At 41.0% G+C, this 12665-nt stretch overlaps 1 protein-coding gene and 1 long non-coding RNA gene across 17 annotated transcripts in view; one reads left to right on the top strand and one right to left on the bottom strand.

Annotated features, from left to right (window-relative positions):
• The window catches only part of TENM2 (teneurin transmembrane protein 2), a 3416041-nt gene that overhangs the window by 2944341 nt on the left and 459035 nt on the right, over positions 1-12665 (top strand). The window lies entirely within an intron of this gene.
• Positions 1599-3761, bottom strand: LOC138917263 (uncharacterized). The gene is made up of 2 exons (XR_011425016.1): positions 3600-3761; positions 1599-2969 (listed from the first exon to the last, which is right to left on the bottom strand). It is a non-coding gene; the product is annotated as an uncharacterized lncRNA (long non-coding RNA).

Raw genomic sequence — 12665 nt, 5'->3', positions numbered from 1 at the left:
GCTTAAGGTCCGAAAGCTAGTCCTCAAAATATTTCTTCCTGACTTTTATTTTTATTTTTTCTTTTTGAGGAAGATTATCCCTGAGCTAACCTCTGCTGCCAATCCTCCTCTTTTTGCTGAGGAAGACTGGCCCTGAGCTAACATCCGTGCCCATCTTCCTCTACTTTATATGTGGGACATCTGCCACAGCGTGGCTTGATAAGCATTGCGTAAGGTCCACACCCAGGATCTGGACCAGCAAACCCCGGGCCACCGAAGTGAATGTGTGAACTTAACCACTACACCACCAGGCTGGCCCCCTCTTCCTGACTTTTAAGGCTCTCTACCCAATAGTTCGCTTGTGCTGGCTAGGTAGATCTCCACAAGGCTAGTATATTAGCAGGTACTCTCAGAGCCGATTGAAATTCTCAACTCAAGTGGAGAATTAAGAAGGTTTTCTTGAGTGAATGGAGTAAGAAAAGGGGAAGGAGGGTGTGGGCTGAAAGGAGTCACGTTTGCAGATCTGTGTATCCGTTCTTCTGCTCAACTGCATTTGCCATCTGGGCCATTAGAATCTAAGACACCCATTCTGAGCTGCCAAACCTTTAGCAATCCAAATCCTTGAACTCATCTCAACACTGAAGAAAAAGACCAACAGGCACACATGGTTGCTTTTCTCTTTTAAGTGTAAGGCCTGGGAGCATACTTACTGGGAAAAGCTGAGGCCAGAGTTTAAAAGTCCAATCACTGTGGACTAATGGTCCCTCGGTGGTAGTTCCAATATGCCAGTTAATGCATAATGTCTCCCCACATGAAACCCGATCAAAACACTCTAAAGCTACCGGGCCCCTACCGTTTGTGGAGGAAAACACGGAGACCCAGGGCCTCAGAAGGAGGGGTGATGCAGGCACATTGACTGTCTGGACAAGACCTCATATATAAAAAGACAAAAAAGAGACTCTGTCCTCAAGATGCACTGCATTGCAGAGACCATGATTCATAAATGATGTGTACGGTAACTATTTGAAGTGATAAAAAGGCTAGCAAAAAATAAGTCAAAGAAAGCAGGCTTTTCTTTTTCTTTTCTGTGTTTGAAAACCTTCCCATTAAGAGCACACAATATGCAACTGCAAACATGGATCAGCCTCATTAGGAAGAAAGAAAATTATTTGAAATAAACCTCAAAGAGAAAGAAAAAAGCTGTCATTTTCTTTAAGGACACTATTATGTTCTTATTGACAAGACAAAAGAGTAATAAAGTTAAATTAGAGCCACTATAAGCTTGATAGCTTGGTTGGAGGGAAATAGAACAACCTTTGCTATTAAAAAAAGAAGAAAAAAGAAAAGGGTCTTTTAATCAGCCTCTATTGAAGCAGTGACTACTGACCTTCCCCTCATTGAGAGCATTCTTGAGTCTGTTCCAGGGGCAACATTCTTACCTCATTGATACAATCTAGGAATTTTAAAACTAGAAGGGAGCTTGAATAATCATTACGTTGGAGTATCTTATTTTATAATTGGAGGAACTGATGTCTAAAGCAGTTAAGTGACTTGCCCATGTTCAGCCAGTTTTTTAATTTGAAGGTTAAATTCTAGAAATCAGCAGGAACTGAAACTTATTTTTTCCAGATATGGAATCTGTTTATTCAGTCTTCTCGGGAAAGTGTCATGCTAAAAAGAAATTCATGGCGATTATTCTGAAATCAATCCAGAATCAGATTCGGGGGTCCTGAGTGTATCTGTTAAGTTCTAGTGAATTGAGGGTCCCGAGGTTCTCTTCCCTGTCTGGACTAGGCATCAAGGAGTAGAAGAAGTGTCAGGAGATCCCCATCCTTCCTCACCGCTGTAGCTTGGTGACAGTCAACACTTTCTACCTACACACTCCCCTGGTTGGAACAGAAGCAAGACCTCTCTGGCCTCTGTTGTGAAAAGAATGATGCAAGAAGCCCCTGTTAGCCATGAGTGAGTTATGGGACTCTGCAGAACTGCAGTGAGAGAGGCCAGACACCTTGGAAGTGACAAGCTCTCGGTTGTAATATATAGTAGGAGTTCAGAAAAAGGAAAATGCAATAATTTCTTAAGTACTTTGGGCCATTTTCCTCTTGCTTCCCTCCCAGAGAAGTCTGGACACGTTTTTATTTGGAAAGGTGCATTGTGACATTTTATATCATTCCTTCCACCTATTAATAGCTCTGGCTGCCCCAGGTGCTCATTTTCAAGATGCCCTCGGAGAACAGGGACTTCTGGCAGCCACTCTGCAGCTGACAGCTTCGGGGAAACGGCAGGTTTTAATTGATGTATTGTGGGCACCGTGCTTTCTCTTTCTCTCTCTTTAAAAAAATATGATGGTTTAGTATCCTCCAAGGACCTATAGATTTTAATATGTCAATTAGTCCTCCTTTATTGGAACTTGTATGTTTGTGGTTGACTGATGGTCTTCCGTGTATCTTTCTGTCTCCATGTGACACGATGCACCAGTGTCGACATCACCCATCTCTCTTTGAATAACCTCTGTAGACAGGAAACAGCCAACAACCAATGTATAGATTCTGATCAGAAGAGCAAGTCATACAAATCCTTCTTAGATTAGCTGCCTGCCATTAGTTAATAATTGCAATGAGGTGAAATTGGACAGTGAGTCTAGGAAGTGGGAATGCGAAGGACCCAAATTTCTCATTTCAAAATAGCCCCAGCAGCAGCTCTCTGGCTGTCCCTGAGGGAAGCAACATTCCCCAGGCCAGCAGTTCTGTGGGCATTGGCTGCAAGAGCCAGTCCATATGATTCTGGCTTGCTGCCAACTCTGTGAAGGCATCAAGGTATTTCCCAGGAGTCTCAGAGAATGCTAGTTCTGCCATCTCTCTGCCCAGTGAAGCCACTGCCTCTGTGTCAGCTTCTGCATAGAGCTCCATCTTCAGCTGGAGACCTTTCTCCCACTATGAAGTACAGGGCGAGTTCTTACTTCCTCAGTTTCCCTCAGCATTCTTCTAGACCTTAAGGGAAAAGTTTTGTTGATGTATAATTCACATACCATAAAGTTAACCCATTATAAGTATAAAATTCTATGATTTTTTAAATCGAATTCATAGTTGTACAACCATCAAAATCTCCTACTTTTAAAGCATTTCTATCACCCTCAAATTCCCTACTGCCCTTGTGCTGTTAATCTCTCCCCCTACTCCCATCCCTAAGCCACCACCGATCTACATTTTGTCTCTATAAGTGTATCTTTTCTGGACATTTCTTACCATCAGAATTATATAATAGGTAGCATGATGTTTTTGAGATTGATCCATGTCGTGGCATGTATCAATAGTCCATTCCTTTTTACTGCTGAGTAGTATTCCATTGACACGGATATACCATGATTTCCTTATCCATCCACCAGTTGATGGGCATTTTATTGTTTTCAGTTTGGGGCTGTTATGCTCTTATGAACATTCGCATACATTTCTTTGCATGGACATACGTTTTCTAATAAACCTCTTAACTGCCACGTGTTAAATGCTCATGTGCCCCAAAACTATACTAATCACTTTCAATCGGTTCTTTCTAGACTTCACAACAACTGGTGAGGCAGGAATTTTAATCAGGAAACCAAAGCTTCTAAAGAAGCAACTCACTTGAAGAAATGTTTCAGGTGCCAAAATTCAAGCCCATTGTCTTTCCTCTATGCCAGGCAGCCTCTCGAACAGAAACAGACGGCAATCCCAATTGCCCACTCTCCAGCCATATCCGGAGTCCCCAATGTGGCCACTTTAAATGGATTTGAGGTTTGTAAATCTGCCTTAGGATTCTTTCGTGTTGAAACATTCTCTTCCAAATTACAACAGCCCCAACGGTCACTTCCAACCCAATTTTAACATTGATACATAAATCGGTGCAACTGTATCAATTAACCACTTTATGCTTATCACCAGGGTGGGCACTGTGAGGATACAAAAGATGAATGACAACCAACCATAGCTCCTTGAGGGCAATATGATGAAAACACGAGACTCATACACAGATGTCTAAATCACGTAAAACCAACTACAAATGTACTGAGAGCTTTGATTATTTAAAAACCTGTGCTAATACCCAGACCACTTACAACTCCTATGGCACCTGCCTATTTCCTTCTTGAGTTAGGCGGACACTGTGGAGCCAAATTACTAATAGATAAAGAGAGCTGGCCTCTACACAATTAATGAGCTACTCAGAAGATATTCAATGGAAATATGGAAATGTTGAAGTCATTTAAGGCAATTTATTTTTTCAGTTTCCCAGGTAGTAAAGGGATAAGGTACTGTTTCTCTCTCTTTCTTAGGAGAGAGAGAAGAGGATTATACATATTTTTTTCAGTCAAACATCCCATAAACCTTTATGAAAGACCTACAGCGTTGCAGGTACAGTGCAAGGCCAGCAGGCTTTAGCAGGGAGCAAAATAGAGTTCCCTGACCTCCTGGAGATTGCAGTCTTGTGGGAAGATGAATGCTGCCGATGAATGTTTGTGTCGCCCCCAAATCCATATGTTGAGTCCCTAATCCCCAATGGGATGGTAATTGGAGGTGGGCCTTTGGGAGGTAATTAGGTTTGGATGCCACATGAGGACACAGCGAGAAGGCGGCTATCTACAAAGCAGGAAGAGGGCCTCGCCAGAACCCAACCGGGCTGTTCCCCTGATCTCTGACTTCCGGCCTCCAGAACTGTGAGAAATAAGTGTTTGTTATTTCAGCTCCTCAGTCTCTGGTATTTGCCATAGCAGCCTGAGCTGACTAAGATGGATATTAAATAAATAGATAAATCATCCAAATTGTGAAAAGAGCTATGAAGAAATAATCTGTCAAGAGGACATTACATGTCTGGCAGGGGCAGAAGGCAGTGGAGTTATGCTCAGCTTTGCATTAAAACAAAACAAACAAAAGATTACCAAGCAAAACAAAAAAACCAAAACACAACCTCTCAAGCTCGTGTGTGGAGGAAGAATTAGCAGGGGACAGGTGACACATCCCGGTGACGATTGTGGGCCTGGCAGGAGACATGGACAGAAATAGACACACTTCAAAGTGTAAAGCCCTTCCTTCTGTGTCTTTTTTAAATATTCTGCAAATCTTCCATAAAGATTGGCAATTTCTCTATCAAGCCTGGGTAACCTAATACGTCAATTCTCCATTTTCCCTGCCCACCTTAGTGATAACATATCTTCCATTAACCTATGCTGAATGAGCCATTTCTACTCTAAGAATCTATTTATGTTCCCCTATAACTTTCTTAAAGCTATGCCTCTGGGCTGTAATACCTCAAGCTTATACTCAACTGAAATGTGAATACTTTCGCCAAATTTCAGTAACATTGATTGGGCCTTTTCTGAGTCATTTGATCATGGGGGTGTGGGGATGCCTTCCCTTTGGGGAAAGAAAAATACCATCCCTTTCATTTGAAGGAACTAAAAACTGAATTCGCTTTTGGGTTACTTACCGTGGATTTGATCTTCAGTGTCAAGAGCATCCTATGACTTTTATTTTCAATTATTTCCTGAATTAGGAAAACAAACAGATGATCCTAGTTCTGAAATTCCTTTTAGTGAATAACTGTATGTTCCTGTTCTTGTCTCTGTTTTTTACAATCTTTAGTGACACACTGCATTTTATTTCAGCTCCCTCTCTATATATTCTCATTTCTTTGCACAGTTCCTTATGAAGCTTCTCTTATTCTTATTACTTTCCAGGTGTCAGAAACCTTTAGTTATGTGATCATTTTTCCTTAAAGATCTCTAGGAAAAAAGTCTAGTTTTACCTTTCATAACCTCCACATCTCATCAAATTTTCTTTTTGAAAATGTACTATCCTGTACTACTTCCTGCTGAAGAATTAGTTGTCCATTTTTCTTCCTATTGCCTATTGTCATTAACCGAAATTTGCCCCATTGGTCCGTCTCATATTTTTCTTTAATTCTCTTCATGGGTAAGAAGAGGACGAGTATATAAAATTCCCCCCACCCCACACTGACGTTAAATTATTTTACGGTTAAGTATTGAGAAGCTTTTGTAATTCCACTCAGTTTCACTGACCTATATTAAAGGTGTTGAGGTATAAAGAAATTTGAATCTGTAAAAGCTGCTGGCTTTTTCATTTTAGAAAGAACAATTCATATTTTTCTATATGTATCTATATTTTTCAAAAGAAATCAAACATGATACTATTTCATTACATATATATTGGAATAATTGAGTATCACTTTTATTGCAACAGTAGAGAAACTGAGGCAAAAGTGAAGAAAATTGCTATTTAAGACAAAGACTGTACAAGGCATTATACTAAGAACTTACAGGAATAGAGTGATAAATAAGACACAATTACTGCCTTTAAAAGACTTACACTTTAGTAGAATGGGGAAAAAAAGGATGTTCAGATATCCATGATACGAAAATAAGGAAATAAAAGTTCAAGGGGAAGAGGTATTTATAAAGGGTGAGCAGGTCTGTGAATTCATACTGAATCCTATGACCTATACCTTCTAGGTCAGCATGAGAAAAGGGGGAGGCACTGTTATCAGCCAGTGTCTATGTGTTAGCATTGGATATCTGTATTTTTGTTTTTACCCCAAATCTCTTAGACCAAGTATATTATATCAATAAGGAGAGTCCCTTCCATTTTTTTGTTGAAAGAGGAAATTTGGGGAGGAACTTGGGATCTGGAACTGGGTTGATAAAATCCTCATAATAGAATCACGTGTCGCTTAAAGACAGGGAGGCATTCTGAGAAGGGTGTCGTTAGGTGATTTCATCGTTGTGTGACTGTCATAAAGTGTACTTACACAAACCCAGATGAACAGCCTACTACACATACACATGAACTATATGATACTAACCTTTTGGGAGCACCATCCTATATGCGGTCCGTTGTTGACTGAAACATTTTTATATTGCGCTTGACTTTAACAATAATCTCCCTTTTGCTTTGATCAGGGGTATTAGGCTTTGTTAAAAGTAATGGAGATGACTTTTTTTTAAGGTGAAAGGCATAAGGGGGTTAATTGCAGGATTGGTTCAATATCTAGGGGGAAACTTATTGGTCTACTGGAGAACTCTAATGAAGGGAAGGATAAGCCAAGTGATGAGTGGAATTAAATGATAAATGGCCTGTAAAGTCCCTGGCAGAGGGCCTGGCGCAGAATAGGTGCTCAATGAATCCAGTTTTTCAACCCTCTTCTCCTGCCCTTACTCCAGACTGATTTCGCCTTATGCTCCTGTGTGTTCCTGCAATGGACCTCTTCTTTTGATTCCAGCATTTTCTGAAGTTATGAGCCTGATTGTAAAGGGGATGAGTCCAGGTGTGCTCTGTCTGTGGTGACCTAATGTTTTCTGCTGGGATGATTGATATACCATAGAGGCAGTTAATCACGGATGGCCAACTGGGGCTTTGAAAACACACTATATTGAAGTAATACACCTACACTTTGATCCTCTCTCCAGACTTCTGGGAGCCTTTTTGAATATTAAACTAATTAATCAGCCTGGGGCTTTTTTTTTAAAAGTAAAAATGATGTCAGTGGCTGATTCAGTGTTACAGTAGGTTCTAACCACCCCCCAATTCCAGAAATATGTCTGGACTGATATTTTATCTCTAGGAGAGAGATAGAATTCCTCCTTCAGTTGTATGACCCTTTATAAGGTTCTAAGAACTTAGGACTTAACGTTTTCTCATGCAATTATACCATATTCCACCAGTGTATCAGGAAATATACTTTGGGGAAGGTATTGGAAAAAATGTATAGGCTAGGGCGACAGCATGTAACATCAGGGGGACCTCACTTGAATATGATATCAGGAAAGGCTTTCCTAAAGAAGTGAATTGATTAATAGGTAAATAGAGGAAGGGCTTGGAGGGAGGGAGAGAAGCAGCCACACCATGTGTGGACTGGGTGGGAAAATAGTGTGTTCCAAGAACTGAAAGTAAGGTGGGGCTGCTGGGGCAGAGAGGAGCAAGACAGAGGAGTGAAACAGATGGTAAGAAGTGGGCGAGGATCAGATCCTACAAGGTTCCTGGGCCATCTCAAAGGGGTGTGAATTTTATCCTCAGAAAAATGGGAAGTCAGTGAAGATGTTTAAGAAGGGGATGTAATGATCAGATTTGTTTTTAAAAGATCTTTTTTCCTGCCATGTGGATAAAGAATTAGAGCGAGGAGCAAGAGTGATATTGAGAGAAACAATAGGAGGTTGTCACAGCGTAGAAGATGCCATGATGACAGAGAACAGCATGATTATTTGTCCTTGTCCCTCACAAGTTGACAATCCAGTAAGAGAGTGGACATATATACACAGGATTATTACAGTGCAATATGTGATATGCTGTAGGATGATGTAAAATGAAGTGAGAGAAAGAAAAGGTCACTTTTAGTAGAGAAAAATCGGGAAAATATCTTCTCACATGTTGAGCAGGATCCGAGGAATCCAGTGACCTGAGCTTTGTTTGTTTTGTTTTTTGCTTGTTTGTTGTTATTTTGATTTTAGTTACAACTGCTTCCAGGATAAGAAATTACTTTAAAAGTAGCATTCCCACTGTTTTGTTTTTTTTTCAGGCTACAAACACACATTTTATATTTAGGTTCACATTCTCTTTGTCAGGCAAATAGAAAGCAGGTTTTTGTTAATTTCCTTTTAGAGACGAGAAGTGAAGTCCCCTTTCCTTGCTCCAGGTCATCTGTCCGTCAGCACAGTCAGGAAGGCGTCAGAGACAAATCTTTTCTTGGAGGATGCAGGGCTGCTGAGTTAGCAGCGTAGACACACAGGCACACACAAATGACTGTGCAAATGAAGAGGGATACAATGCCTTTATTCTAAGAAATCTAGAATGGATTGCAATTAGAAACACTTATACAAAGCTCTTCTTTAGCTCTTGGGGCCCCTTCTTGAAGCACCCTTCTGAAACACCGCTCTGCTTATCATTGATCACTTCCCACACATACCTACAGCTCTGTTGCAGTGGGGGTGGCCAGTCAAGTGCACTGATATGCTGTGATGGAGAAGTTACCAAGCTCCACTGATGAATCTCGTTTGATAAGAAATAAGCTGAGTTATACTGAGATCATGGAAAAGGAAATTTTCAGTTGGTCATGTAGAGAGGCACTGAGAAAATTTCAGCCCATGATTTCATATTAGCTCAAGGCTCAGCTCTTATCTTTACATGAGCTTGGGTAAGTCATTTAAGCTTTCTGAGTTTTTTTGGAAAAATAAGATGGTTAGGCTGATTGATGATACAGGTGTTTTTCAAACTTAGTTCCAGATATAGATTTCCATCCAGGAAAGCTATGAACTGATTTTTTCAGAAGGTTCTTTTGCCCCAGGATAATTGCAGGTATTTAGTTATATGGGTCTATACGCAAGAGAGTGCTTGCCTGTATCCTTCACAGTGATGTCAGGGAAAAAAAGAGAGAGAGAGAACTCCTTTAGTCCTTCAAGTATCTGAAAATCTCATTTTGAGCCAAAAGGATGGGTGGCTATTTGAATATGAATTTTGGCTTCTAAGATTAAAGAAACGCCATATCTGGGCTAAGAAAGATAATAGTCCTCTATAGTTTGCATTCTTAGACCACACCCCAAAAATTCTATTCTATTTGATATGACACGGTTTAAGGATGCAGACAAATCTGAATCAAAGAAAGGTGATAAAGATGAAGAAAAATCTGGGAAAATTGCCATATAAGGAAAAGTTGTTAAAAACTGTGAAGGCTTGGTCTCAAGAAGACTTAGGGATACATTACAGCTGTCTCAAATTGTGAAGAACTGTCAGGGGAAGAGAAATGAGACTCATCCTGGTTCTGCCTTTCCTAACAGACCTAGAGTAAATCTATTGAAATTGCAGGGTGCTTAATTTGCGTTCAGCATGGAGAAGAAATTTCTGACAACAGTGGCTAGCCAAGAATGGAATGGCACCTGGTTTCCCTTGTGTGGCGAGTGATAAGGAAGAGACTGGATATTAATAATATTGATTGTAAAAGGCAATGATGCAAGTGTTTTTGCATGTATTAACTCAATCCCCATAACACCCTTTGAGGTAGGCTCTATTATCATTCCCATTGTACAGATGAAGAAACTGAGGCACACTATGGTTAAGCCACTTACCTAAGATCAATTAGTAGGTAACAAAGCTGGGATCTGAACCCATGCAGTCTTATTGTAGAGTCCACAGGCTTAACTGTGCTACTCTATTTCCTCTAGGTGGGCATCACTTAGAGAATCTGTGGATGGAATTTCCGCCTTGAGTTTCCAAGGTAGTTTTTGAAGAGTCCACCAGTGGTAGTGCATTCTGTGGTGCCTAATGTACGCAGATATTGTAGGGGTGCATAATCATTCAGAGATGCCTTCCTGCACCTGCACCTGCACCCAGAGTCCCTGGGTTGAGCCACTATGCCCAGTCATTCTGTTGTAGATATGCACAACCATACAATTGCCTTCCCCACACCACCAGGAGTTGCGGTTCATTGTTTCTTGGTAGAATTTTCTTTCTCTACCATATTGATGCCATCCATGTCATCCACTTCAGGAGCCACACCATGACATTTCTTAAACACACACAAACACACAAAAATATAGTCACACACAAAAATATCCAAAAACATTGCCCTCCCCCCAAAAAAAGCCCTGCTTTCTGGGTATATGGTCCACAATGAGACCTGTCTTCCAGACATGATGGATAGCTGTTTGTCCTCTTCCCCATCAGAGACTGTACCTGACATCAATGTTTGAGAGAGATCTTGGCTTAATCGGCCCTTTGCCTGTTAGGAAACAAATGAGAAAGGGAAAGTGATTTCCAGTTCAGCAAGAGAGAGAATCCCTTTCAAACTTGATAAGATCTATCAAAACGTAACTGACCAAGAAGGAGAACTGACCCCATTTCATATCCAGGCGCTTTAAAATAATTTGACAACAGGTAGTTAAAATGTAACTATGCCGTGCTGTCAATCACATTTCATCCTTCTGGATTTTAACGCTTGTTTTACTTGGGGGAAGATGATATTTGAGCATTTTATGGCATCCATCAACAGGAATGTGCACGTGGTTTCAAATAAGGGTTTTCAGCCTTCTGAAACCAATTACTTCTGCCTAAGTAGAAATGCCAAAGCAGAGATGTGTCAGCAACTAAGAGAATAATTTTAAAAATAGTAATAATAATACAATGATGCTGTGAAACAGCAGAAATTGTGCACACACACACGCACACACACATCCACACATGCAAAGCCTTTTAAAGAGATATTTCAAAAAGTCTGTGTCAAACAATGTTAACCCAGAGAGATGCAGAAATGTCAGACGCATTACATGGGCAAGACGTGCGGTTGGCATTTGGCTGCCAGCGGGGGAGGCGTCCTCCCGCAACTAATTCCTCAGGAACCTCATGCTGAGTCTGTCTACAGGGAAGGGAGAGAGGGGATGGGGGGAGCAGATATCGCCTATTATGTTTTTCCTTCGCAGCTGGAGAAGGCCTCAGCTGTGTGAGGCTGGGACTGCTGGAGATTTTCTGTAGTTAGAGGGGAACACAGAAGGAAGAGCATCCCGTTCTCAGCTTCTGCCAATGGTGAGCCAGCCTCTCCTGATCATCAGAGTGGCTGGCACAATTTTGAATGCGAGCCAGGCTGCCTCTCATGGAGATTCGTCAGTGCCTCACTCCAGTCTGTGAGTTTTCTCCATGGGAAGGTTGTGATGGAGTCTCTGGGTAAGGATGACAGAGGTGCATGCAGATGGGGCCTTGCAAGGACCTTTCCTAATTGACAGAGTAGTGGCAGCGTTCGCTTTAACCCTTAGTGGGTATCGAGGGAAAGATGGGGACTTCGCTGTGAAACTGCTTTTGTACAGCAGCTCTCTTAGAGTAGCCCTGAATTGGTGTCACTGAGGGAAATTTCTACCAGGCTGTCGATCTAAAATTTTCTCTGCTACCTTCATGATGGCTGCCAGATATATGAACAGAAAAATATTCTGTGAAAACAGATATAAAATGGGATTTATTAACTGTAAACATCTGTGAACTCAAGCATCTTGTGTCTATTGCCGAAATACTCTTTCAAGTTACTCTCTCTACATCTGTCACATTTTTTTACCCTCCAGAGACCTATTTGTGGTAGCTGTCTGTGCTCTGATTGGCTTTCCCCTAGATTGTAGCTCTGTGTTAAGACATTTTTTAAAAATAGAGGAAAAGGAAGGGAGTGGAAATGATTCATTCTATTAACCAAAATTTTCTTCAAAATGTGGATTACTCTTGCGGTCTGTATCTGGTATTTAGTATGCTGAGCAGATTTTTAAGAAACTCCTAGTGTCTGCTGCAGCTGCCTGGTTTGTGGACAAATCTTCAGGTGTACCACTTGCCTTCGAAAGGTGCACTGCCGCCGCATCAATTTAAGTGGAATAATAATAACCCCTTGCATTGTAGCGCAACTGTTGCTTTACATAGTACTTTTACTTAGGTTACTGAATTGATCTCATATTATCATTACTTCAACTCTGTGTGGTAGGTATTACTATTTTTTATTAGCTCCAGTTTTTAAATGAGGAAACTAAGGGGCAAAGGATTCATCCAAGGCCACACACCTGGTAAGTGGACATGGTATTTCAACCCACTCTGTATCTCAAGCTTTTGCTTTCTTATGCATGTGACTCAGGTGGTACAGGCACAAGCATAGGTTCCCACTTCCAAATTGTCTGTTATATGTAT

This window comes from Equus caballus, chromosome 14, assembly GCF_041296265.1.
Source record: "Equus caballus isolate H_3958 breed thoroughbred chromosome 14, TB-T2T, whole genome shotgun sequence".
Taxonomy (NCBI): Eukaryota; Metazoa; Chordata; class Mammalia; order Perissodactyla; family Equidae; genus Equus; species Equus caballus.
The sequence above is the reverse complement of the archived record's forward strand: the minus strand, read 5'-3'. Positions and strand labels throughout refer to the sequence as shown.